The sequence below is a fragment of the Ambystoma mexicanum genome, chromosome 14 (assembly GCF_040938575.1).
Source record: "Ambystoma mexicanum isolate Mex_15411 chromosome 14, UKY_AmexF1_1, whole genome shotgun sequence".
Lineage (NCBI taxonomy): Eukaryota > Metazoa > Chordata > Amphibia > Caudata > Ambystomatidae > Ambystoma > Ambystoma mexicanum.
Genome location: NC_090940.1, coordinates 461,901,384 through 461,928,476, shown reverse-complemented (window position 1 = coordinate 461,928,476; position 27,093 = coordinate 461,901,384).

Sequence of the window (27,093 nt, the reverse complement as noted above, 5' to 3'; positions counted from 1 at the left end):
ACGTCTCAGAACTTCAAATGGAGAGCAAGCATCACCCCAGACCACTCTAGAGGTTATTTTATCAAGAAAGGATACAAACTAAGCAGTTGCTTCCTCTGTATAACCTCCGACTGACTTTAGCCTTTTCACGAGTTGTTTGTGGTTCACTAAGTCGAAGGCTGTTGAAAGATCTAATAATATCAGCAGCCCACTTTGCCCTTGTCCATAAGAAGGAGCATCGCCATCTGTAGGTCCAGAAGTATTTGTATTTGTTTTATTTGTAAAGCGCGCCTGGCCCAAAGGCATCGGGCGCATATCTTATGTTACAGTTACATATAGACAGTTACACATGTTTACAAACAGCATGAGCACAGATATTATGTGAAAGTTACAGATGAGCAGCAAAGTACAGTTACACAATTTTACAAGAAGAGTTAATGTACAGTATGACGGCTTTGACGCATTGGGACATCAGCCATGTCTTGGCTTTGTGCTTAAAAGAGTGGAAAGAGGGCTCGATCCTAATAGGGTTGGGCAGTGAGTTCCATAATTTAGCAGCGAGGACAGGGAAGCTCACCCTGCTCGCTTTTTGAAGTTTGTACCTTGGTACATTGAGGCTAAGCGTTTGGGCAGATCTCAGTGGACATGATGAGGAATTATGAATAAAACGGTTTGCCAAATGGGCAGGGGCCTGATTGTACATACATTTATGTGTCAGGGCAAGTGTTTTAAGTGATATTCTGTGCGTGACCGATAACCAGAGAAGGCTTCGTCTAGTATCGGAGATGTGTGAAGATCTAGGAAAGTTGAGGGCAGCCATAATGGCATTGTTTTGAATGACCTGGAGTTTGTCTAAATTGCGTTGACTAGTCCCTAGATATAATGAATTGCAGTAATCTAGTTTAGACATAATCAATGTCCTGGTGAGTGTAATGCAATTAGGGGTGGTAAGGAAAAGGCGGCAGGCTGAAATCAGTTTGCAGGTGTAAGCAGAGGCTGCGATGACGGCGTTAGTTTGCCTGTTTAGCGAGAGTGTGGAGTCGACGTAGATTCGGAGGGTTTTGGTATTATTGGAGACCTGGATGGTGTTGCCATCAATATTGAAGGCTTTGAAGGCCGGGTCCATTTTGTTAATTCGATTCTGAGAGCCGAGAATGAGGAGCTCTGTCTTGTCATCATTAAGACAGAACTTATGTTGGGCCATCCAAGCCTGTATAACTTGATAGACCTCATTCAGTGCCTTTAGTGTCTATAGTGTGGTCACCCGTAATTGGAATGAGTATCTGGGTGTCATCGGCATAGGTGGTGTATGAGACACCCAGATAGTCAAGTATGTCAAATAGAGGCTTGGTGAATACATTATAGAGTGTAGGAGAGACACAAGATCCTTGAGGGACCCCACAGAGGACTGGAGATGGTTCGGCCACGGCAGAGGGGGAGAAGACCATTTCTGAACAACAGATCCATGAGGATCTGATCCAAGTGGTAGCTTTGTCGGAGAAATGAGCAGCAGTTATGAGGTGTTGACAGAGGATATGGTGGTTAACAAGGTCATATGCCGCTGATAGATCAAGAAGAAGTGACAGGGCTAATTTGCTGTTATCTTTAAAATCCTCAATTTGTGTCTTAAGGTCGATAAGCGCTGTCTCAGTTCCATGCCTAGGGCGGAAGCCGGATTGTTTTAGGCCAAGATGATTGTTTGATTCCAAGGTAGTCCTGTTTCTGCAGATAAGCTGCACGATCTAAGATCTTGAGTAAGAAAGGGACAGTGGTGATGGCCCTGTAGTTGGTTGGTATGCTTGCGTCGATTGTTGTTTTTTTTAAGAGGGGAATGACCCAGGCATCCTTGAGGTTGTCGGGGACAGTACCAGTATTGAAGGAGCCATTAATAAGGGCTGTGATGTATGGGGCTAGTTCGTGAGCAGCTTCCTTGATGATGGGGGCAGGACATGTATCACCCTGACAATTGGAGGGTTTAAGTTTGCAGATAATATTTTCAAGAGCTCCTTAGTATTGGATTCGGCTTGAGTTATGCGTGTGTTGTAAGTCTATTTTTTAGCTTTGAGGATAGCTTCCTTATAATTGAAAGTAACAACTATAAGGTTGTCTTTGTTGGCGGGGCAAGGGAGGATTTTCCTACGGCTTTCAGCCGTTCGTTTTTCTTTGCGTAACATTCTCAGTTGTGGGGTAAACCAGGAGTTGAGGTGCGCACGCTGTTTAGGTTTCCTAAGTTTGGTGGGGGCTCTAGTGTTAATGGCCTTGAGCATGGCGCAGTTGTAGGCATCCACAAGGGTAGTGGGGTCCGTACATGATCGTGCGATATTGTTAAGCGGGGGCAGAATGATGGGGAGAAGTTTGTCCCGTGTGATGTCTTTTTTGTTTATTGTATATATGGCAGGCGCGATGTCCTGTTTGGTACATGAGTTATTGGCTGGGTTGGTGAAGGTGATAATGTGGTGGTCAGACCACGCACAGGGATTGTTCTGTTCTAGGTTAATGTTACAGTTAAGGTCGGCTACCCAGTCGAGTGTTCGGCCTTTATTATGAGTAGGTTCACATATGCGGTGTGTAAAGCCCAGGTTAGAGAGAGTGCTGGCAATTTCCAGTGCAGGCTGGTCATTAGGGTCAAGGAGTCCAAGGTTAAGGTCGCCAAGTAAAATGATTTGGGAGTTTGTCTTCATTTTTTCTAATAGGATGGATGTAAGATCCTCAGTAAAGGTGTTGAGAGGACCTGAGGGTCTGTATACAAGGTGCAAAGTAGCAGTTTTGTTAGGAGAGATGGCAAGTTTGACAGATAATAACTCAGCTGAATGAATTTGTAGATATGGGGTAATTCCGATGTTGGCAATGTCTTTGTGGATAAAGGCGACACCACCGCCTTTAGTCTGGCCTGAGTTGCAGTTGCATCTGATAATGGAATATCCATTAGGTAGAACGAGGGAAAGGAGTGGGCTGGATGCAGCGTGCATCCATGTCTCAGGATGGCGATGAAGTCAAGGTCATGGGTAGTAATGAGATCCTCAATGTCAAGTGCGTGGGCCGGGAGGGACCTGGCATTGATAAGAGCGCCCTTGATCTGAGTTTCTTTAAAGGTATTTTTTTTGTCTAGTGGTAGATTGGGAATTGAATGTAGGAAAACTTCATTTATTGGGTACGCGTTGCGCATTTGGCTGGGTTCATGCAGAAATCTAGACCTCAGTCTAGAGTTTCTGATGTGAACAGAACATGGTTGGTTGGGTGTGGGTTTGGAAGCAAAAGTGCTGTAGCCAGAGCGCTGGGGAGTTAAGGTACGGATTGAAAACTAAATCGGAGGAGATGAGCAAAGAGTTGGGAGTGGGTTTAGGCGAAGGAAGTGAAGGTGGCTTGAGAAAGGGAGTACTGGGGTACTCAGACATTTTATAAGCCGTGTGGCATGGGTGAGGTAGTAAAATATACCTGGGGTCTTAGTAAGGGTATAGCGGTAGTAGGGGCTACTGTGCGGTGCAGATATAAGATCTTGAGCAAGTGGGTTCCTCAATAAGGTAAGGAGACAAGGAGCGATGAGGTACATCAGCATAGTGAGCAGGTAATAGAGCAGATGTATATAACTCGGATGTTAATAGGCTAGTCCCAGATGCATAAGCACAGTGACGATATGCTAGTCCCAAAGGGCACAAACAGTAAGGTGCAGTAGGCTAGTCCCAAAGGCATAAACACAGTTCAGGTATGCTAGTCCCAAAGGGCACAAACAGTAAGGTGCAGTAGGCTACTCCCAAAGGCATAAACACAGTTCTGGTATGCTAGTCCCAAAGGGCACAAACAGTAAGGTGCAGTAGGCTAGTCCCAAAGGCATAAACACAGTTCTGGTATGCTAGTCCCAAAGGGCACAAACAGTAAGGTGCAGTAGGCTAGTCCCAAATGCATAAACACAGTAATAGTAGGCTAGTCCCAAAGGCCAAAAACACAGTGCTGGTAGACTAGTCATGTAAGCATAGACACAATGGTTAATAGGCCAGTCCAAAGAGGCACATACAAGGTGCAGTATTCTAGGTGCATAGGCGTATAAGTAGAGGGGTTGTAAATGCAGACAGGACCAAATGTCATAGTAGTTGGATTTATCAACAAGCAGCAGTATTGAGCATGGTGGTTGATCTCAAGTTACTGAAATGGGGATCAATGGTCAGGGCACTTATCAACATAAATAAGGGAGAGGCTGCAATCTAGAGTAGTGGCAGTGCTGCAATTTAGACACTAAGCCGAGCGAGTAATAGCAAGCAATAATCAAAGTACTTGGGTTCAGATTTATTCAAATAGCATTAATAGCGGCAATGCAGCACTAGGTAAGACAATTGCCATAAGAGCGCATTGCAGTACAGTTGTGAGAATGTACTTACAGCATTATCACTTCGTAGGCATGAGAGTACAGGATGCATAGGCTACAGAGGGTGCAGCTCAAAGAGGTGATTAAAAGTTACGATATGAAAGTTTGTAGACGGAGCTGTAAAACGTGCCTGGTTTTGCTAAGTTGCTGTGCTCTTGAGCTGAGAGAAAATCTCCGTCGTTTTTCGTAGTAATTGCACAAAGCAGCTAGAGTGGGGGTTACGGTGGTAGTGGGAACAAATAAGGACAATGGGCTAATAGAGAATGTTGTAGATTGAGGAGACTTGATCTATTTAGGCCTGGACAATGGGGGTTGACTACTCTGTGCTTCCATGTACTCAACAGGCGCAGAACAGGCCTTCTCTCAACAGGGCCGGCTTCCGCCTGCCGGCGAATGCTTTGTGGGAGAAATACTTGTCCTTGCTTGGAAACGGCTAACACAGCCTCATTTCCGTGCCGATAGGACGGTCGACCATCTTGGGAAAGGCATGCCACTACAACAAAGGCAGCCAGTCAGCTGATCTACAGCTGATCTATGACAAACATCAGCCTTCATAGGATTACCTCGATGATGATAATTGGCGGGCGCTGCAAATGCTGGGCATCAATTCCTGGTGGTGTGCGTGGGCGGACTCCGTTCCCTTGGGTCGCCATGGCTGTACGGGTGCGGCGTCGCTGCAGAGGCTGCTCCAGATGGGAGGGGCTGATGAGGGGCTCCTGCCCCCTCTAAGGATCTGTCTGCTCTGAGGCAGGGGCAGCGCAGAACAGGCTTTTTCTCATGGGCCTTCTCTCAACAGGGCCGGCTTCCGCCTGCCAGCGAATGCCTTGTGGGAGTAATACTTGGTGTTGCTTGGAAACGGCTAACACAGCCTCGTGTCTGTGCCGATAGGACGGTCGGCCATCTTGGGAACAGGCATGCCTCTACAACAAAGGCGGCCAGTCAGCTGATATACAGCTGATTTAGGATGAACATCAGCCTCCATAGGATTAGCTTGGTGATGATAATTGGTGTGCGCTGCAAATGCTCGGTATCATTTCCTGGTGGTGTGAATGGGCGGACTCCTGTCCCTTGGGTCACCTTGATGTACGGGCGCAGTGTCGCTACAGAGGCTGCTCCTGATGGGAGGGGCATATGAGGGGCTCCTGCCCACTGCAAGGATCTGTCTGCTCTGAGGTGCACTTGCTGGGCTGTAACCTCAGATTGTGTCCAATGGAGAGCCTGTGTTCTTTTCAGGTGTTCTTAGAACTGGGGCATGGCAAGTTTATCAATAACTTTCAGGAGGAAGGTAGCGTTCAAAATGGGTCTTAGATTAAAGTAATCTTTAGGATCTATGCCTGATTTTTTGTTAGCAGAATCACTGCCATATTTTTAAGGGCACAAGGTACTCTATTAGCTCTAAATGAGGCATTAGCTTGGCATGTGAGGAAAGGAGTAAATAGTTCACAATGCTCAATGATAAGTTTACTAGGAAGAGTTTCACCAGCACAAGTGAAAAGTTTCATGGATTTCAGGGCCTTAGCTTCTTTGACATGTGTAGGTCTAAATGAAAATCTGGAGTGCTTTGTTGAAGCCCACTGAGTCTACTCCTCCACAGATGTATCGGCACTCAGCTATTCTTTACTCTGAGTAATTTTAATGTGTGCCTTAGATATTTTATCTTCAAATGCCTTATGGATATCAGCACAGTCAGAGTCAGAAGGGGGACTAACACATGACATAACCTTTGGTTTTTCAAGTTCCCTCAGGATCTAAAAAAGTTTCTTCGAGTCATGTTTAGTGTTGTTGCCTAGGGATCTAGGCCTAATGAAGGACGCACACACGGAGAGATAGGAGGAACTTCTTTATTTTCGTACAACCAAGCAAGGACTGACGCTTACCGCGCACGTGCCCCATAACTCCCTTGCCCAGTCAAACTCCGCCTTTCCAACGGAGGGGGCTCATGAGCGTTAACCCGTTGAGCCCCGGGTAACACTACCCCCGGACAATATGTCCAAACATCAACTTGACACTCTGTGTCCAAACAATAACTCAACACTCTTCAACAAGTCTCATCGGCTTCCTTATGAGTCGTCTCGGCTTCTCCCCTCGAGTCCCAGGATCTGGCTCCTCTTCAGTCGCTCCACTCTGGCTCATGTCCCCGGGGTCTCCTTCCGGGGGAAACCATTCATCATCCCTCTGCATCCTTGGTTCTGGTGAGAGTGCCCGCTGAGGTCCTTCTGTGTTTTCTCTTCTTGCGTATTGCCTGAACTGCTGACAGTTTCTGGTGACGGCCCTATTCTGGTCTTCAGCCGTTACCATCGTCCCTTTCACTGCAACTATCCTCATGGGGCTTGGAGCAAACCGCGGGTCTGTCTTTCTAGCCGTCGGTTGTTGCACCAGGACTTCATCTCCTACCTGGAACTCTGGCGGCACCGCTCCTCTCCGTGCATCGGTACGGAGCCTCGCATTTTCTTTTGCCACCGCGTCTCTCTGGAGCAGATCATGGTCAGCCGGCTCTGCCTGCGCCGTACTTCTCGGGATGCGGGTTCGCACCTCATATCGGAACATGAGCTCGGCGGGCGTCTTATTCGTGACCTCATGTGGAGTGTTCCTATAGTTTCTTAACAGACGGCATAGCGCTTGGTGTGTATCGACTGCATCAAGCCGTGCCCTCTGTATAGTCTTCTTGATCGACGCCATGAAGCGCTCGGCCATTCCATTTGCCTGGGGGTGGCGAGGTGTGATCTTCATGTGCCTGAACCCCAGGTGCTCTGCCAGTGTCCCAAACTCATGTCCACAGAATGGTGGTCCGTTGTCGGACTTGACCCATTTGGGGATCCCCCACTCTCTAAAAACCTCTTCTATCGTCGCCGCCACTTGAGTGAACGCCGTGGAATTGACCACCTTGACTATCGGGAACCTTGAGTGCTCATCTATGAAGAGTAAGATGTAGTCACCCGCTTCGGTCGGCCCGTAGAAATCCATGGCTACTCGTTCCCATGGGTGATCAGGTATTTGAGTATACTGGAGTGAGGGCGGCCGTTCGGCAGGGGCTGTGCACTGACAGGTGTGGCAGTTCCTTACCCACTCGTCAACGGCTGCATCCAGGAGAGGGAACCACACGTGGCACCTGAGCTGCTTTTTTGTGTTCTCGGCTCCTCTGTGGCCTTCGTGCGCTATGCTGACCACCTCGCTCCTGAGTGTGGCGGGGATGACGATCCTGCACCCTCTGAGCAGAATATTGTTGTCCTTCACCGCAAGTTCACCATGTACTCGGGCTAGCCGCTCGATTTCTTGTTTGTTCACCCCAGGGTGCGCTAGGATGGCTCTGTGGTGGTCTTTCCATTTGCTGGCCGTCGTGAGGCTGATCGCCAGGGCTGTCGTTGGATCGGCTGCTGATGCGGCGGCTACTCTTTCAAGGGACAACGCCGGAGGCAGCGATTGGGCTGCCACATATTGCACATAGGCGACGTCACCCTTCCGCGCGAGCGGGGCTCCTACGGGGTGTCGTGAGAGGTAGTCCGCGGGGTTGAGGTCGCCCCCCGGGCGGTGTACAATGTCATAATCGTATTCCTGGAGGCGGATGCCCCACCTCTCAATCCTCGGCGGCATCTTGGTGTGCGGGTTCCCAAACAGTGATAGAAGTGCCTGGTGGTCGGTGATCAGCGTGAACCTTTTGCCGATGATGAAGTTGTGGAAATGCTCACACGCCCAGACTGCTGCCAAGCTCTCCTTCTCGGCCTGGGAGTAGGCCAGCTCAGGCGTCGACAGCGCTCGGCTCGCGTATGCAACCACGTGTCTGGGATTAACATCCGCGCCACTGGTTTGGGCCAGGATGGCACCGAGGCCTACGGGGCTGGCATCCACTACCACCTCGGTGTGCCACTGTGGGTTGAAGTATGCGAGACGGTGAGCATCCGCGAGGGCTTGCTTGATGTCCGCGAAGGCCTGTTGGCAGGCCGGTGTCCATTCGAACGACGACTCCTTCTGCAACAGTTTCCTCAGCGGGTCTGTGATGGAGGCGTAGTGGGGAATGTACCTCGCACAGTATCCCGCCATGCCGAGGAACGAGCGGACGTCCGCCACCTGCCGGGGCTCGCCGAGGTTGGTGATCGTGTCGACCTTCTCGGGGTCGGGCATCATGCCATCCTTGGAGAAAATATGTCCAAAGAACTTGAGTTTCGTTTTACTGAACCGGCACTTCAAGATGTTAAGCGTGAGGCCGGCTCTCTGAAGGGCTTCGCACGTGTCGTGTAGTGCCCTGTCATGGGCTTCCTTGGACGATCCAAAATCGAGTATGTCGTCGCTGTAATTTAGAGCCCCTTTTACAGGTCTGATGATCTGGCGTATTGCCTCCTGGAAAATCTCAGCGGCCGATGAGATTCCAAAGTTCAGTCTCCGGTATCTGAAGAGCCCATCGTGAGTCGCAAACGTGGTGATGGGCCGGGAGTCAGGATGGAGCTCCAACTGATGGTATCCCTGATTTAGGTCCAGTTTGGAGAACATCTGGGCACTGTTCAGCAGCACGATCATGTCTTCGATACATGGTCCCGGGTGTCTCTCCCGTTGTATTGCCGTGTTGGCCACCCTCATGTCCACACACAACCGGATCTTTCCCCCTTCCTGGGTACCACCACAAGGGGGGACACCCACGGCGTCGGCCCCGTCGCCGGTTCGATGATGCCGTCGCGGAGCAGTTGCTGGAGTGCCTCCGATACTGTCTCCTGAAGGTGGAAACCAACTCTTCTGGGGTGCTGCGGCACTGGCCGTACGTTGGGGTCGATGTGGAGCTTGATGGGGGGTCCCCGGAGCTTTCCTAGCCCCTCGCAAAGTTTGGGGAAGGCACTCGCGATGTCGTCTTGTGAGACGAGCGATTGAGTCTGATGAGAGGCTATTGACCCTACTACGTTCCCCGGGCTGGGGTTGGCTGCTGCGGCGGTGATTACGTCTCCCACATTCACGTGGATCTCAATCAGCCCCAGGTGCGATGCCGTGTGATAGCTGAGGAGGCATCGACTCCTGGCGAGGGACCGTATCACGTGAATGGTCGCATCCACTTGCCGCCCATTCAGGAGAAGGCATTGGGTGAATTGGCCCACCGTCTGTAACGGGGTGGCAGCTCCCCACTGGAAAATTCTGGAACGGGACGGATTGAGCTGTGGTGGGCATGGTATGCGGCCATAGTCTTGTTCACCCATGATGTTCACTGTGGCCCCGGAATCAATCATAAATTGAAATTGGCAATTCCCCATCTTGAGCGGGATTTGCGGGGCCTCCCTGGCCTCTTCGTTATCGAGTATGAGGTTCACAAACTCGTCGTGGTCGTATTGGTCCTGCGGTGCGTAGTAGGCCATCGCCTGGTCCTCTTGGTAGAGGGTCTCGGGCCTGTAGTCCGCAGGAGGATTGTCATATTCGTCCGTGAAGTGTCTAGGCTGTTCGGCCTGATCGTACGGTGGGGCATATCCTGCCGCTTGGTATTCATCCATCGCTCTGACGTAGCGCCTCTGCCCGAGGCCCTGTTGGTATGGTCTTGGCTGACTGTACTGCAGGGGCTGCGGCCGGAAGAGCATTCTGGGGGCCGCCTGGGGTCGCATCGGGGGAAAAGGTACGCCCTCCCTGCAAACGGAGTGAAAGTGTCCTTCTCTCCCGCAGTTGGTACATCGCTGAGATAGGGCTGGGCATGACCCCGAATGAGGGAAGGACATCCCGCAGCGGTAGCACTGTCTTTGTGGACGCGGGGTGGACGTCGAAAAGGTTGCCGGCGGTCTGTATGGCTGAGGGCCCCTGTCTCCTTGACGGGGCGGTTGTATGGCGGCTACAAGTTCCCCCATGTCTGATTTGGGGTTGTTGGAGTGTCCCATGGCTGAGGCCTGCGCATCCACTCTCTCATGGATGCGGGCAAGTTCGCTCACCTCGGGCATGGTGAGCGGTTTTTTGAGTAGCTGTTTCTTGAGAGCGGGGGAGAGGCAACCTTCGATCACCCTCAGCCGAATGGCTTCCTCTAGCAAGAACGCATCAAATTGGCAGTTTGCCCCTTTCACTCGTAGGCGTGTGATGAATTCGTCGACAGTCTCTTGTGGGAGTTGGGTGCACTGGTTGAACAAATATCTTTCGTAGTCCCGATTGACCTCGATGATCAGCAGTTTGTCCAAAGCACCAATCAACTTGGGAAACGTGTCTTGGTCTGTGTCCGGAATAGCCTTCACAACCGTTTTGATTTCCCCCCCTACCAGGTTGAGGAAAATGTCTCTCATGTTGAGGAAGTCCCCGTCGCCGGATCCTCTCACGAAATGACGAAAATCATCCATCCAGTCGGTCCACCTGGGGCCTTTGGTGGCTTGAGGAGTCATAGTGAACGGCGGGGGCAGGCGTAGTTGTATCGACTTCGCCACCCGCGGTAGTTGAGGAGAGCCCTGGCTGGACCCAGGGTTGGAGGGTGGGGTGCTCATGGCGCCTGGGAGACTGGGCCCGCACGTGTGTAGGCGGCGCGTGGGGCGAGGTAGTCGGGCCTAGAACGAGCCCACGTGCACTCGGCGTCCGGCAAAGGGGGTCCACCGCTTCTGCCGATTCAGGCCCCTTTCCGGCCAGGCGTCGACGGGCAGGGTATAGGATGGAGGCGCGGGCGGGATCGCTTCTGCGGAGCTTCGGAGGAGGAGGTCCGGCGAGGCGGATCCGGCGGACTGCCGTGTTGCGTGGAGGAGGAGCAGGAGGAGGAGGATCGCTGGGTTGCCCACCACGCGGGAGTGGAAAGCAGCAGACTGCTGCAGGAGGAGGACTCCAGTGTGCGGGAGAAATCCTCGTCGCCAAATGTTGCCTAGGGATCTAGGCCTAATGAAGGACGCACACACGGAGAGATAGGAGGAACTTCTTTATTCTCGTACAACCAAGCAAGGACTGACGCTTACCGCGCACGTGCCCCATAACTCCCTTGCCCAGTCAAACTCCGCCTTTCCAACGGAGGGGGCTCATGAGCGTTAACCCGTTGAGCCCCGGGTAACAAGTGTTAATTTGTGAGTCAAAGTAATTTCTCTTAGCCTAGATAATTTCTGCACTGTATTTTTTCTCCAAAACTTACCAAGCATCCTTATTCGCCAGTGTATGTGTTTTTTCCCAAGCTTTTTCTGCTTTATGTTTGTCTTTCTTACGGCTTTTCAATGCTGCATCAAACCATTCATGGTTTAAAGATTTAGTTCGCATAAGCCTAATTTTGTTAGGGGCTACAAGGTCAAGTTTAGAAGATAGCTCAGTGTCAAATCTTGCTACTAACAATTAAGCGGGATCAAGATCAGATGTAGTGTTCATAACATTAGCTGGGCTTATGGCTAAGTCTTACTGGCTGATTTTGGTAAAATTCCTACTGCACACCTTCTTTAAGAGATTGGTCTTATCCCTTGATAGCGAGGGAAGGTTGAACTCAAACCATACATAGAAATGATCAGAGCAGATACATGGTCTGATAATCATTGGTGTTATATCAATGTTCTTACTGACCACCCAATCAAGGGTGTTGCCATGTATATGTGTGGGTTCTTTGCTATGGATGTGAACATTTTTTGCAGTAAGCCGTAGAACCAATGAGGATGCTTCTGAGTCCCGAGCATTGTTAAACCATCTATTAAAATCACCTAATACCAAAGCAGGAGAATTAGGTTCATTAAAAGGAGAAAGCAATTCCAATAAATCATCAGTAAAACAGGGGATATCCTTAGCGGGGCAATAGAGAAGGATAATATTCAGACAGTTGTTTGAAGTGGGGGTAACTTTAATCATCATAATTTCACAGTCATTACAACTGATAGGGGTCTGAAAAAAATGCAGGTCCTCCCTTTTCTTCAACATACTCTTTAGTTTTAGTTGCAGTGGTCTACTACCTCTTCAGCTTCCAGGATCTGACTTGTATGCAGGAACCCAGCCAGTCAAACAGCCATGCAACCTCAAACTTGGCGGGGGGCGTTGACAGTCTTTTCAGGAGAACCAGCCGCCCAATTTATACTGGGTTCTCGCAGTCAGGCTGGAAGACAAAGCAGTGCAATGTTTCACACTCCTCCCTCGCTTCCTGCCTTGACAGATACTCTGGAGCCTGAAGATGAAGTTAACACAAAGGAATTTCCCACCCTGGATGTCAGGAGAAGGAACTAGAAAGGACAAGGAACACTGAAATGGTGAAAAAAGAAGACAGGGGTCATTTTGGTAAAATGAGCACCATGGTTGCCTTTACCGCGGCTGTGGAAACAGCCCACAGTAAAGATGTACTGAATTAGTTAAAAGGTTCACTGCCACCAGCCATTAAAGGTAAGTTTGTCCTTGTAACATAAATGTCACATTTATAATGAGAAAGGGGATAGCCAGTAACTCCCCAGCACTCCACATAAGGTGTGGGGTGTTGGTCTCACCTAACAAAATGTAAAAGGGATCCAAAGATCCTTTGTACCCTTGGGAACTGTAGTTCTCTCAAGGTTAGCCAGAGAAAGTTAAAAGGGGAGCCCCAAGTGAAATCCAGCAACAATAGGCATTTGTGCCAAAAATTTTCAAAGAGGATACAATTAAAAAGACACTATGGAGAGTCTTAAAAATGACACCCATGAAAAGGGTAAACGACTCTGTGAGTGTGGAAAAAAGTTGCACTCACTTAGGTAAAGGGACAAATAATCCACCAGTAAAGCAAAAAGTGCTGGGGCTGACACAAATCAGGAAGATTTTTCATTGCTATGAAAATCTTACCCAACACTCAGGTCCTGAAAGTGTGCTTTTTCAAATGTGATGTGTATTTGTCCAGCTGATTTTTAACACATGTTGAATTAATAGGTCAAAAGAATTAGTGATATCTCAGTCCGGTCCCTGGAGTCACTTCCATATTCAGTATCCATGGTCACCTCTGGACTAATTAGGAAGCCTTGTAATATTCACGGACATTATACAAGGGTGCCAATTGGTCAACAAAGGAAGTGAGGTGTGTCAAAATATTTTGAAACTTCTGCCATGCTAGGCTCGTGATCAATGCTGTTCATCTGCCGAAACTGTGGTAGAAAAATGTTTACGAAAACACATTTGCACTAATGTTGATCAAGAAAGAGTGCTTGGGGAGGTTAGGGTTGGGTGGTAAGGCACAGAATATATATGCTTTTGTGCTAAAAAATACCTCTATATTGTCTGTGGTGTACACAGTCTTGTTTTGGTGGTCGCAGACACAGGAAGACATCCAAGGGCTATTTTACTATCCGCTGACACAACCGCATTAACTTTGGAGGGAGTCTGATGCTAGACCGATAGTGATTTATTGAATGTATATTGATTGTATGTATGTTGGCCTAGGTTTTATTATGTTGCTGCTAGGGACAAGTGAGTGTGGATTATCGTTTTGTCATGGGGGTACTTGTTTGTGTGTAGTCAAATTAGGGTGGGTTGTTGAATGAGATTGGCAGGGGCCTGGCCTGTTGTAAGGGTCTGAGGAATCAATAGGGCTATTGCCGATGGCAATGAGGGATGACACATTGGCGGTGGGCCCAGCTTGTTGTAACGGTATGAACAATGTAGCCACTGTCCATGTTATATGGTATGTGGGATTACAAACAATCTGTGACTGGTTATGGCCATGAGGGATGATGTGTGGGATTGACACTGCCATTGGCTATGGCTTGTTGTAAGGGTCAATGTGGTTATGGTTTTCTTATAAGGGTGCTGATGTGTGGGTAGGGGTGGTGGTCTGATTAAATTGGGCTGTGGTTGCGGTCAGTAACTAGATTGTTTGGGGTGTGGGAAGGCAGTGCTGAGTTGGTCTGTAGGATTATGTGCCTGGGGTTGTTTGGCTTTGGCCATGCCCCAAGCAATCTTGCCACTGGTCATGGCCATGAGGGATGATATTTTATTGTATTTGGTTATTTATATAGTGCTCTTTCCCCACTTGTGTGGTCTCAATGCGTTTTATATGTGGAATTGATGTCGGCAGTGGGGCTGGACTCCAGTGGCCCTGGGCATGAGGGATGATATGTGGATGTGTATGTCGGCCAAGACAAGAAAACCTTGTTAGTTGTAGAATATGATGTGAAAAATATATACTTTAACTTTGTACATACTTGAACTTTTTTTTGTCCCTCATAAGTAGTGCCATACTGTTGTTGTATTAACAAATTCTAATCAATGGGTCATGGGAAAAAATCTGAGATAGCTTGAACAAATCCATATTCAACTTTCGTAATTTTTATGATAATGGCAGATATAATGGTAGACTAATAGAAACGTACAGTGTCTCCCTTGGGCTGGATCTTCCCGGATCTGGGATATGGCAAAAAAATGTCTCCCCAGATTTCAGATCCGGCACCAAAATCCTGGGGTATCCATGTGCACTCCTGTGTGCAGTTTACATTTATTTTCGAATGCTGCTGTGTGCTTCCTGTGTTCGTTTAGGGGCCAGGATTTGAACCTTGGTCTCTAAGATGAGAGGCGACACAGTTACTCAGAAGAGCACTTGAGAGTCTGAGAGGGAGGGCCGAAATCCCATGTCAGTGTTGGACTTTAAAGTTTAAAGGAAATATTGCACTTTACAGGAAATATTGATGTGCATTTTTGGGGTTTGGTGGGTTGACAGGTGTCCACATTTTTTATTTTGCTGATAACATTATAAGAAATGTGGCTATTTTCCAGGTGTTTATGATTCATCTTCTGAGGGGCTGAGAGGCAAATGCTTATGGGGTGTCTTACCGCCGCGCTAGGTGGGACCCCCTGTAAAAAAAAAACATTTCCACCACTGCGAACATACTAATCAAATTTGTCTGTTTTCAGAAATTACACTGCCATATTTTAGGTATTATATCCAGTTCCCTGAAGTTTTTTTGCAGTATGTAACATTTGTGCAAGCCAGACCAATCAGGGTAGCGATGGCGGCGGTCAAGACTAGGTCTCAAGAGGGGTGGGGGTGACTGAAAGCCAGCAATGAGCACGCAAAGCAAGGACGCTTACACATTACTCCAGACAGGTGTTAAATTAAAAATATAGACACATTTATTACAAGGCCTTTGTAACATCGACCATAGTAAAGAATCACGATAAAACTCCAGTAAACCAACACATCATAATCAATACAATATATATACAAGACCGAGAGGTCTAAAGAGTTAGAAGCACGAAATATTCAGACCACCTAGATGGGGAGGAAAACAGGCAGTGCAAGTAATCGCTGGACCCAGTTCGACATCAGATGCCACCTAACTAGAAGGAAGTCCGAGCCCTACGAAGAGTGGAGCCTTGTGCTCAAATGTACCTGCACACGCGGGTGCCAACGGGCAAAGGGGAGTCTCTTCAGGGAAATCAGGCAGTTCAGAGAGGTGAACAAAACGATGATGAACAGATCCCCGCTACTCAAGCGCAGCCTCCACTTGTGGGCCGAAGCAGGGCGCCCAGTGCGGAAAAGGGTTGCTGTTTACAAAAGCGATGGAAAGCCACAGGCTCTTGCAGGAGGGGGACCGGTTAGGGCATTGACTACTCACCGGTCCCCGATGCAGGCAGACCCAGACTTCTCCGGTTCCGCTTCGGTACTGGCAGGTTCAGATGCGATCAGCAGGATGTCTCGACGCCGTGTAGATTCTGCGACAGCAGGAGTCAGGGTCGAAGGTGTCCCAAATGCAGCGAACACGCACAGATTGTTACCACAGCAGGGCAACTCAGCAAACGCATGTATTCCAGTCCTAAAGCACACGTCTCACTTCAGACCTGGGAATGCCAAGTCTACGAATCGTGTGAGAGTTCCGAGGACACAGGATTTAGCAGTAAGCCAGACGGCGGTGACAGAGCAAGATTCCTGTGTAGGCTGGTCAGTCCACTGGATGGCCCAGGGACGCTTCCGAAGGCTTACGTACAGGATTTGGTGAAGATGCCGAGAATAGTTGTTCCCACTATTCTAAAGGGTCGAGGCGCCTTTGCAGACCTTCTCGTTTGATCAGAGGCCGAGTGGTCTTGCAGGACGACAGTGCAGGATGCCAAACCTTCAGCGGGTCACCAGCGATTCCTCGACTCAGCTTCTTAGTTGCAGGATTCTTGGCTCCTTATCCTTTGTTCGTGAGAACTCAGGAGATCGACATGGTAGTGGGGTTTTCAGCCTCCTCTTATCCAGAGTTCCCCTAGCGCCAAAACGGAGAGGGCCCAATGGGAGGTCCGCTCACAAACACTCCCACCATACGTAGACCTATCACGGACCACGGTGGTCCCAGGCATTCAGGACACTCTAGACTCTCTGGCACCCAGGATGTGTATTTGGAACAGACATCCCAGTCCACATCCTGGAGGCACACACAAGGCATGCAGAAGCCCGCGAAAGCGGTGTGTTTCGCGGGAAAGTGCATAACCAAAGAAGGACTGCCCCAGGTCGGCTCGACCTGGGAGAAGGTGAAGGGGCAAGACGGTCAGCTGACAGGACAAAGAACCTCGTGGCATAGCCATTTTGGAGGCCAGGCTACCCATTTGGGCCAAACGCGGGAAGCACGGTTAACATGTCAAAAAGGGGTTCAAAACGCAAAGAAACGATAGCTGCCACCAGTCCCGTTCGTGACACACTTGCACATTTCATGATAAGTCCAGCGAGAGTTTCTAGGGCCTTTGGAATGACTAGAGACCCAAGAGCGCGGTAATGTAAGTTACGGTGCACTCTTGTTTCATGTTGCTCAAAAGCTGCAACATGAGGAAAGGACTAAGGGAAACAAAGTCTCCCGGTACTGACTGCCTTAAGGGCATGTCAGTTTCCCCATAAGAAGTGAGCGAAAGCCCAGAGGAGTGCGGCGGAAGGCTGCGCTTCTCTGGCAAAGTCTAGATCAGGGTGTAAAACAATAGCAAAAAGTTTGGGGGTTGCCACATGGAAGGAAAATTACCTACAATTATGAAATCTTTCCTAACACTCGCCCCTCCCAGACTAGGGACAGGGGGAACTAATCCACCCCTGGATGAGTTTCATGTTCAGGTCGGTTAAACATTCTGGACAACCCATCAGCATTGCTATGTTGGACACCTGGCCTATGCTCAATAGTGAAGTCAAAGCCTTGCAGACTTATAGACCACCTAATCAACTTTGGATTCTCTCCCTTCATGTTCATCAGCCACTTTAAGGGCTTATGGTCAGTTTGCACAGTGAAGTGGGTCCCATAGAGGTAGGGCCTCAGCTTCCGTAGGGCCCACACAACAGAGAAACATTCTTTCTCTACTGTGGACCATCTGAGCTCTCTGTCCTTAAACTGGCGACTAATGAAACCAATAGGGTGTTCCTTACCCTTCTCATCTACTTGTGATAGTACAGCTCCTATCCCAGTGTCAGAGGCGTCTGTCTGCACAATAAAAGGTCTTTGGTAATCAGGGGCCCTGAGAACAGGGGCCTGGCACAAGGAGTCTTTTAAGCCATTGAAGGCCTTCTGACACTCTTCAGTCCAGGCTACCTTCTTGGGTTTCTTCGGAGTGGTGAGAGCAGTCAGAGGGGCAGCTATGGTACCATAGTCTGCCATGAAGTTGCGGTAATACCCCTTGAGTCCTACGAAGGCTCTCACTTGGGTCTGTGTAGTGGGGGTAGGCCAGTCTTGTACTGCTTGTACTTTACTGGGTAGAGGCTGTATCCTCCCTCCACCTACTTCATGTCCAAGGTAATCCACAGAGCCTTGTACAATCTGGCATTTACTAGCCTTTATGGTCAAGTGTGCTTTCTGAAGAGCCTGTAGCACAATCCTGAGGTGTCTCACATGGTCTTCCCAGGTGGCCCTGAAAAATGCTATATCGTCCAGATATGCAAGAAAGAAATCATCCAACCCGTTTAACACATGATCACAAGCCTCTGGAAAGTGGCAGGTGCATTCTTCAACCCAAACGGCATTACCCTGAACTGGTAAAGACTGTCTGGAGTTGAGAACGCTGTCTTCTCCTTGGCATGTTCTTCTAGGGCTATTTGCCAATAGCCTGCAGTGAGATCAAACGTGCTGAGATACTTGGAGACACCCAAGGTATCCACCAGCTCATCTGTTCGAGGCAAGGGGTGTGCATCTGTCTTGGTGACAGCATTCAGAGCCCTGTAATCCACGTAGAACCTCAATTCAAAAGTACCTGCCTTTGGAACCAAAACCACAGGGCTGGACCAAGGACTACTAGAGGGTTCAATCACACAAGATCTAACATTTTGTTGACCTCTGTCTTAATGTAAGACCGTACTTTGTCTGACATTCTGTATCCTCTACTTTTGGTAGGTACGCTGTCTCCTGTGTCTATGTTATGTTTTCACCAAGGTGTCAAACCAGGGGACTGCGAAAACAGGGGGGAAAATTGCCTAAGCAAACTTTTCACCTCAGCCTGCTGATCAGAAGTCAGGTAAGCGGCCACTCGGCACCCTCAAAGGAGCTATCTGAAGGACCGCTTTGGAACAGATCGGGGAGAGGTTCAGACTCCCCTTCCTCAACCTCTGAAGCCAGTAGCAGTGTTGCGATTTCGACTCTTGGGACGAAAGCCTTCAGCCTATTTACATGGAACACTTATGGAGCCTGCCCAGGCCTTCCAAGGTCCACTAAATAGTTGACCTCACCCAGGGGCTCCACCACTGTGTAAGGGCCTGACCATGTATCCTGTAAAGCTCTAGGCCTTATGGGATTCATGATCAGGACTTGCTGACCAGGTGTGAAATTGATGAGGGAAGCTTTCTGGTCATACCAATGTCTCACCAGGGCTTGTCCTGACTTCAACTTGTCACTAGCCAGACCCATCAGGCGTACCATCCGTTTTCTGAGCCCTAACACATAGTCTACTATGTTGGTAGTAATAGGGGGAGTGGGCATCTCCCATCCCTCCTTGACTATGGCTAAGGGTCCCCGCACAGGGTGACCAAGCAGAAGTTTGAAGGGGCTGAAGCCAACACCCTCCTGTGGTACCTCTTGGTAGGCAAACAGTAAGCATGGTAAAAGAAGATCCCATTTTCTTCTTTGGAGTTCTTCCAGAGCCCCAATCATACTCTTTAACGTCCTGTTGAACCGTCCCACCAGACCATTGGTCTGGGGGTGGTATGCGGAAGAGAACTTGTAGGTGACCCCACATTCTTTCCACATAGCCTGCATATACTTTGACATAAAGTTGCTGCCTCGGTCAGACACAACTTCTTTAGGGAAGCCAACCCTAGTAAAGATGCCAAGTAACGCTTTTGCAACTGACTTGGCAGTTACAGTTTTTAATGGGATGGCCTCAGGATATCTGGTAGCATAGTCGACCAGCACCAGGATAAACCTATTGCCTGAGGATGTCTGCGGGTCAAGGGGACCAACGATGTTGATCCCTACCCTTTCGAATGGTATTCCCACAACTGGGAGTGGTACCAATGGAGCTTGGATTGTTGAGCCACTCTTACCAGATAACTGGCAGGAGGCACAACACCTGCAGTGACTTTCTACTTGCACCCCCATTTTGGGCCAGTAGAAGTGCATGGATAACCTTTGCTTGGTCCTCTTAATACCAAGGGGACCAGCAAGGGGCACTTCATGTGCCAACTGCAGGAGGAAGGGTCTTACAGAAAGGGGAACCACCAACCTCCTATGGTCTCCTTCTGTAGACTCTCTGGGCTCACTATACAGGAGTCCACCTTCCCAATAAATCCGATGCTTCCCAGGAGGTTCACCCTCAAGCTGGGAGGAGGCCTGTCTCCTTAGGCCTTCCAGAGATGGGCACTCACATTGGCCTTTACTGAATTCTTCCCTGTCAGGACCACCTTCTACTAAGTCATTTAGTTCAGGATGGTCATTGGGGTCAAATACTTCAGGTATCGCCACCTTCTCGTCAGGTCCAGGTGATTGACCAACTTCCTCCACCGCAGTGGTAGGTGAGTTCGGGGGAATATTTTCTTTCCCTCATTTTGGTTTTCTGACTCCTTTAGCCCTGGGTTTCCCCTTTGGCTGGGGAAGCTCACTGATCTTGGTCAGTGCTGCCCTTGTTTGAGACCTTGTTCAGGGTCTGTCAGCAGTTTCTCCCACGAGCCCTAAAGCGCTGAGATCGTTGCCCAACAAGACCTTTCCTGGGACGCTTCTCTGAATGCTCACTGGAATCCTGACTGCTGTACCATTGATAGTAAGATTTACAGGTATTACTGGGAACATGAGAGGTGGGCCGTCAGCCAACTTAGTGGGCATCAGAGTAGCTCTGGCAACTTCCTCTGAGTCTACCAAGGTAGAATCCACTACAGTTCGACTGCACTCACTATCCCTAAGAGCTGGAGTATCTACTCCATTGATCAGCACACTGTCTTTAAAGTAGTGCTTGGTGTTATCAGGAAACCTAGCGTAAGCCTCTGCGACTTTAGGCTCCCAGGAACCCAGGGAAACTAAAACTACCTCAGCTTCTATCCCACTGGGGAAGGAGTCTGAGGAGAAGGATGCTCCGGTAATCTGTTCTTCCTCGTAGGAGGAGAAGGCCAGATTAGCAGAGTGGACCCCCAAGGTTTTGACCTTACATCTGGGATCCCCCTTCACGTGGTCAGTTGCTCTGCAAGTAAAACAAGATCCTTTGGGTCTGTTTACATAGGGAGGCTTATTATAACCAGAGTTCTGTTTCGGAGGTTGACCTCCACTACCCTGTGAGTTCTCTTGTGTCTTACCCTTATTTTTCTTTTTGTGGCCCTTTTGCGAAGAAGATTTATCAGTTTCTCCACCCTCCTTATCTTTCGACTTTTTCCCTTCCTCCTGCTTACCAGGATGAGTCTTGTCCTTATGGGACACTCGATGTGACACCCACAAATCTGCTGCAATGGCAAGCTTCTTTGGATCTATCTCCTTAGAATCTGCCAAATGCTGCTTAAGTTCAGGGGAAGAAGATGCAAAAATATGTTCCAGCATGACAAGACTTATCATACCTTCAAAGGTAGAACCCTTATAACCTTTGACCCAGCCAGTTAAGTTTTTTAAGGATTCGGTTACATAAGATACCCAAGTACCACCTTCTTTTTACTTATACTCTCGGAATCATTTTAAATATTGGGCAGGAGTCTTTCCAAACTTTAAAATGAGAGTTTACTTCAACATGGCAAAATCTGCTTGCTCAGCCTTCGACATTTCCATAATGGCACTGAAACTAGAATGGGGCAGTCTGCTGAGTAACCAGGCAATTTTATCAGCATTGTCAACTTGTTGAACTTCACATGCATACTCAAATGTATTCAGACAGTCCATAATGTCATTCTTTTCCTCATACACACTGAGCAGATCTTTTGGAAACCGTGGGTGAGAGGAGGCCCCAGACCCGTGTCCAGGACCCTTGGATCCATTGGCAACTTGAAGCTTGGCCAGTTCCAACTGGTGATCCCTGTCTTTCTGTTTTTCTGCCTGTTCGATTTTTAGTTTGGCCGTATTGAAATCAAGCTCCTTCTGCCTAAACAGCAGTTCTTCCTTCTTAAATTCAAGTATGGCCTCCCCATCAGCACTGGCAGAGGAAACATTGGACATTTCATCCTCCCTGTCTTCATGGTCGCGGTGGACCAGTGCAGCGGCAGAACTGTCAGTTCTCCCAGTGAGAGCAGCCCCACCACCTTTTGCACTGTCCTTGGAAGCTAAAGCGCCAAGCTGAGCTTCTTGACCGCCACCATCGCTGCCCTGATTGGTCTGGCTTGTCCAGATGTTACCCTGTTCCAAGAAACTAGGCTGACCTTCTGAACCTCTGCCTCTCCAGGACAGAGTGCAGAAATCCATCTTAACAAATTGGTGGCAGCGGTGGGATACGACTGAAGGTATCCAATGTTGCACACGAGCGAAGGCATTTCAAGTTATTCCTAACAGGACACGTAGTGAATTGTCGTAGTATAACTTTTCAAAGGCCATAGTCCTATCAAACAGTATGGAAACAAGTACCTTGTTAACTTTAAATGCTTCTAAACCCGAAACATTGAAAAAGATGTGTGCTGAAAGAGGTGTCTTCTCGCAAGGCACAAAAATGGAAATGATCCAAAGAATCATGGCGTGGCAAGATTACTCCAGACAGGTTTTATATGAAAAATATAGACACATTTATTACAAGGCCTTTGTAACATCGACCATATTAAAGAATCACGATAAAACTCCAGTAAACCAACACATCATAATCAATACAATATATATACAAGACCGAGGGGTCTAAAGAGTTAGAAGCACGAAATATGCAGACCACCTACATGGGGAGGAAAACAGGCAGTGCAAGTAATCGTTAGACCCAGTTCGACATCCGAGGCCAAGGGGAGTCTATTCAGGGAAATCAGGCAGTTCAGAGAGGTGAACAACACGATGATGAACAGATCCCTGCTACTCAAGCGCGGCCTCCACTTGTGGGCAGAAGCAGGGCGCGAGTGCGGAAAAGGGTTGCTGTTTACAACAGCGATGGAAAGCCACAGGCTCCTGTGGGAGGGCGACCGGTTAGGGTATTGACTACTCACCGGTCCCCGATGCAGGCAAACCCAGGCTTCTCTGGTTCTGCTTCGGTACTGGCAGGTTCAGATGCGATCACCAGGATGTCTCGATGCCGTGTAGATTCCACGACAGCAGGGGTCAGGGTCGAGGGTATCCCAAATGCAGCGAACACGCACAGATTATTACCACAGCAGGGCAACTCGGCAACCGCGTGTATTCCGGTCCCAAAGCACACGTCTCACTTCAGACCTGGGAACGCCAAGTGTACGAATCGTGTGAAAGTGCAGAGGACACAGGATTTAGCAGTAAGCCAGACGGTGGTGACAGAGCAAGATTCCTGTGTAGGCTGGTCAGTCCACTGGATGCCCCAGGGCCGCTTCCGAAGGCTTACGTACAGGATTTGGTGAAGATGCCGAGAATAGTTGTTCCCACTATTCTAAAGGGTCGAAGCACCTTTGCAGACCTTCTCGTTCGATCAGAGGCCGAGTGGTCTCGCAGGACGACAGCAGTGCAGGGTGCCAAACCTTCAGCGGGTCACCAGCGATTCCTCGACTCAGCTTCTTAGTTGCAGGATACTTGGCTCCTTATCCTTTGTTCGTGAGAACTCAGGAGATCGACATGGTAATGGGGTTTTCAGCCTCCTCTTATCCAGAGTTCCCTTCGCGCCAAAACAGAGAGGGCCCAATGGGAGATCCGCTCACAAACACTCACACCATACGTGGACCTATCACGGACCACGGTGGTCCCAGGCATTCAGGACACTCTAGACTCTTTGGCACCCAGGATGTGTATTGGGAACAGACATCCCAGCCCACATCCTGGAGGCACACACAAGGCATGCAGAAGCCCGCAAAAGCGTTGTGTTTCGCGGGAAAGTGCATGACCAAATAAGGACTGCCCGGCTCAGCTCGACTTGGGGGAATGTGAAGGGGCAAGACGGTCAGCGGACAGGACAAAGAACCTCCTGGCATGGCCATTTTGGAGGCCAGGCCACCCATTTGGGCCAAACGCGGGAAGCGCGGTTAACATGGCAAAATGGGGTTCAAAACACAAAGAAACGATAGCTGTCACCAGTCCCGTCCATGACACACTTGCACATTTCATGATAAGTCCAGCGAGAGTTTCTAGGGCCTTTGGAATGACTAGAGACCCAAGAGCGCGGTAATGTAAGTTAGGGTGCACTCTTGTTTCATGTTGCTCAAAAGCTGCAACATGAGGAAAGGACTAAGGGAAAAGAAGTCTCCCGGTACTGACTGTCTTAAGGGCATGTCAGTTTCCCCGTAAGAAATGAGCGAAAGCCCAGAGGAGTGAGGTGGAAGGCTGCGCTTCTCTGGCAAAGTCTAGATCAGGGTGTAAAACAATAGCAAAAAGTTTGGGGGTTGCCACATGGAAAGAAAATTACCTACAATTATGAAATCTTTCCTAATAGTAGGCAATGGTACTTTTCATTTCTTCTACGAATTGTGAAACAGATTCTTCACCTTAAGAGGACAAATACATTTTAGCAGAATCTTCAATCACAGCATCAGTGATAGTTCTTACTCACCTTTATGGGATAGTACAATCTTCAGAGCTGACTTGGAGGACATCATGGAGGTGACAATAATAGAGGCACTGGGACAAACAACAGTGCTTGACATAGGAATTATAAGAAGTTATGGACATGTTGGAAATGGCAAAGACGTGGCACTATATTTGCTCAACATTGGTGTGTAGTACAGTGTTATATAAACACATTTCTTACCATTGGGTTATGGGACAAAACAATGAGATGGATTGAAAAAAACATTTTAGTGCCAATGTTAGTATATATTTTGACAATAATGTGTTTAAAATGGTTAGATACCTTATATGTATTTGAAGATGTATTAAGATCCTGTGGGCGCAGATTGCCGAACAGAGTGCAGTCATTAAAGGTAGGAGAAGGCACTCACTGGCTGCAATTGAAAACATGCTTTTTGGATCCGGATAAGCAACACATAACCTTTGTATCCATACATTTGCCTGGTTCCTCAAAATGTACTAGTAATATCATGGCTGTTATTGTGGATCTAGTATTTTGATTTTAAACGGTTTAACATACTTCAAACCCCGGACCATCCTGCTTTCGAAATGTACTAATTATGCAGTAAAGCGGTGGCGGAGGTTCAGCTACTTCCAAAAATAAATGTTGATAGCCCTAAATCAAAGGAACTGGGAGCATCTAGGGGCAGTAGAACATCTTCCTTGCTATTTCACCTAGAAAGAAAATTCAACGTCAAAATATGAAGACGCAAGGGAAAATTACCGTTTTTTTTCCAGAACAAAGGGGAAAATACAAGCTCTATGACAGACTTGGAGGCAGACTCTCCAGATACTCCTCAAATGGTGTTTGACACACTATTAGGCCCCACAACGATAGTGGCGATAAAGCAGGACAGAGACTCAAAACTGTGATCTGCCAATTTGTATGTTGAGGAAGATATAGTTTTATATCAACCTCTTTCTGACCAATCAAACAAATATCATGACTGGTGAATATCTGCAAAGATTTCCATCTCTATTTTGCAGCAACAATTCTAAAAATGTTGAGCCATCAGCCTATTCTTACCAACCAACTCCAACACTGTTAGGTTCTCCGAGGCTCTTAGATTTCTCACAGCAACATCCCTTCTTCGGCCAATCCTCCATGTTTGCACTCTATTTTGCATTTAACTCTTTGGTGAAATTCTATGAAAACATAAAAACACGATTTGAAAGGACATAAGGTGATCTTAAATTCCATTAAAACCAAAATGAACATCCTGGAGAGTTTTATCTTTGCCCACAACAAAATGGGAAACTTGCATTATCAAGAGGATAACAGCTTAAATGTATGAAATCAGGCTGTTATTCCGTCATCGCCTTTGCCACAGCCTATAATCTATTTTACTCCCCATTAGCGAGGGTCTACTCATACATCTGCCTCAACTGAGTCCTCCCCCACAGCCCCAGCCGAGTATCACTGATTTTAATATTGTTAACCCCACGACAGAAGACTCCTCCAAGCAAAGGAAATGTAAGCCAAAGAAATCGGTTACTAAATCAAAAAATATAAAAATTATGGCACCTATTTCAACACAGGGTCTAGAACATTTCGGAAAATTTAAGGCATGGCGTGATGGAGGCAAATCAGCAACAGACACTGAATCCAACTTCTGAAAAACATGTTGCCTTGGTGGCAGATATTCAACAGAAGGCAAATGAAAAGAAAAAGGATAAACGTAAGCACGCTCTCTCATCAGCTACTCAAATAAATGGTACGCTGCCAAATAAAAATGGTTCAGTTAGACCATTTCCTACTCCTCCTTATTGAAAATGTTGAAGCAGAGACAGACTTGAATATTAGTGCCCTGTTGCCCTATTCACTGGAAGGATATGAGGAATAATAAGAGCTTATAGTTGTAGGGTCGACCTCAGCCTGTGAGCTGGTTACTCCTGGCAAGTTAGACCGACGCTTTATCATGAGGGAGGAAACAGGAGTTGACACATTAAGTATGGGTGAAAATTAACAGCTAAGGAAGCAGATCTCTAAATCCCATCTATCTGAAGATTTGTGGTCACATTTCAATTTGATCTCTGTATATGTGGAGAATATATTCAAATCCGGGGAACCTATTATATTAAATAGACGGAATGTTTTGATTGTGCTTAATGAAATTCCTCATCTAAGGATGATTTCATCAAAAGATATTGATCTAATTGAATTAATCCTTGAAGATAGAACTGACATTGTGGTGATACATCTGGTTTCAAGATTGACAGTGGACATATTATGAGACAAAGACTCTCCATTTTATAACTTGGGTATATCATGTACAGACTATGGGAATATAAATCTGCAGGTGAATGGAAGCTGAACAATACACAAACAATTTCTATACTTTCAATATGAAGGTGACATTTGTGCATGGAAGTTAGCTATATTTAGCCCCAAATCAACAAACCACCCCGTGGAGGCTGCTGTCATGACCTACAGAACGCGCCCCTTTTGGACTTCCTGGTCCTTGTCTCAATGGGGCTTCTACTCCCGGTACTCCCAACATGGCCGTCCAGCGTGAAACTCCTTCCTCGCTCTACACGTTGGACGTAGCTTGTTCTATTAATATCCTTTTGTGTGTGAGGAGCCTATTTTGTTGGGTTCCCTTCCAGGTGGACCTCAGCGCCCTTTCCTTAATGATTGCTGACTGACAAGTCACGGTCGCATGACTGTGTAACAACAGAGTTTCCGTGGCTCCCTTACTCCGTTTAAATTCAGGATACAGCAAACTATGTTACTTATACTAGTGTCATGCGCCCTTGTCGTGGAGAAGAAAAAGAAGATCACTCAATGCCTCTTATTCTCCAAATTGTAAGCTTTGAACTTTTAATTATTCATGAAATCAC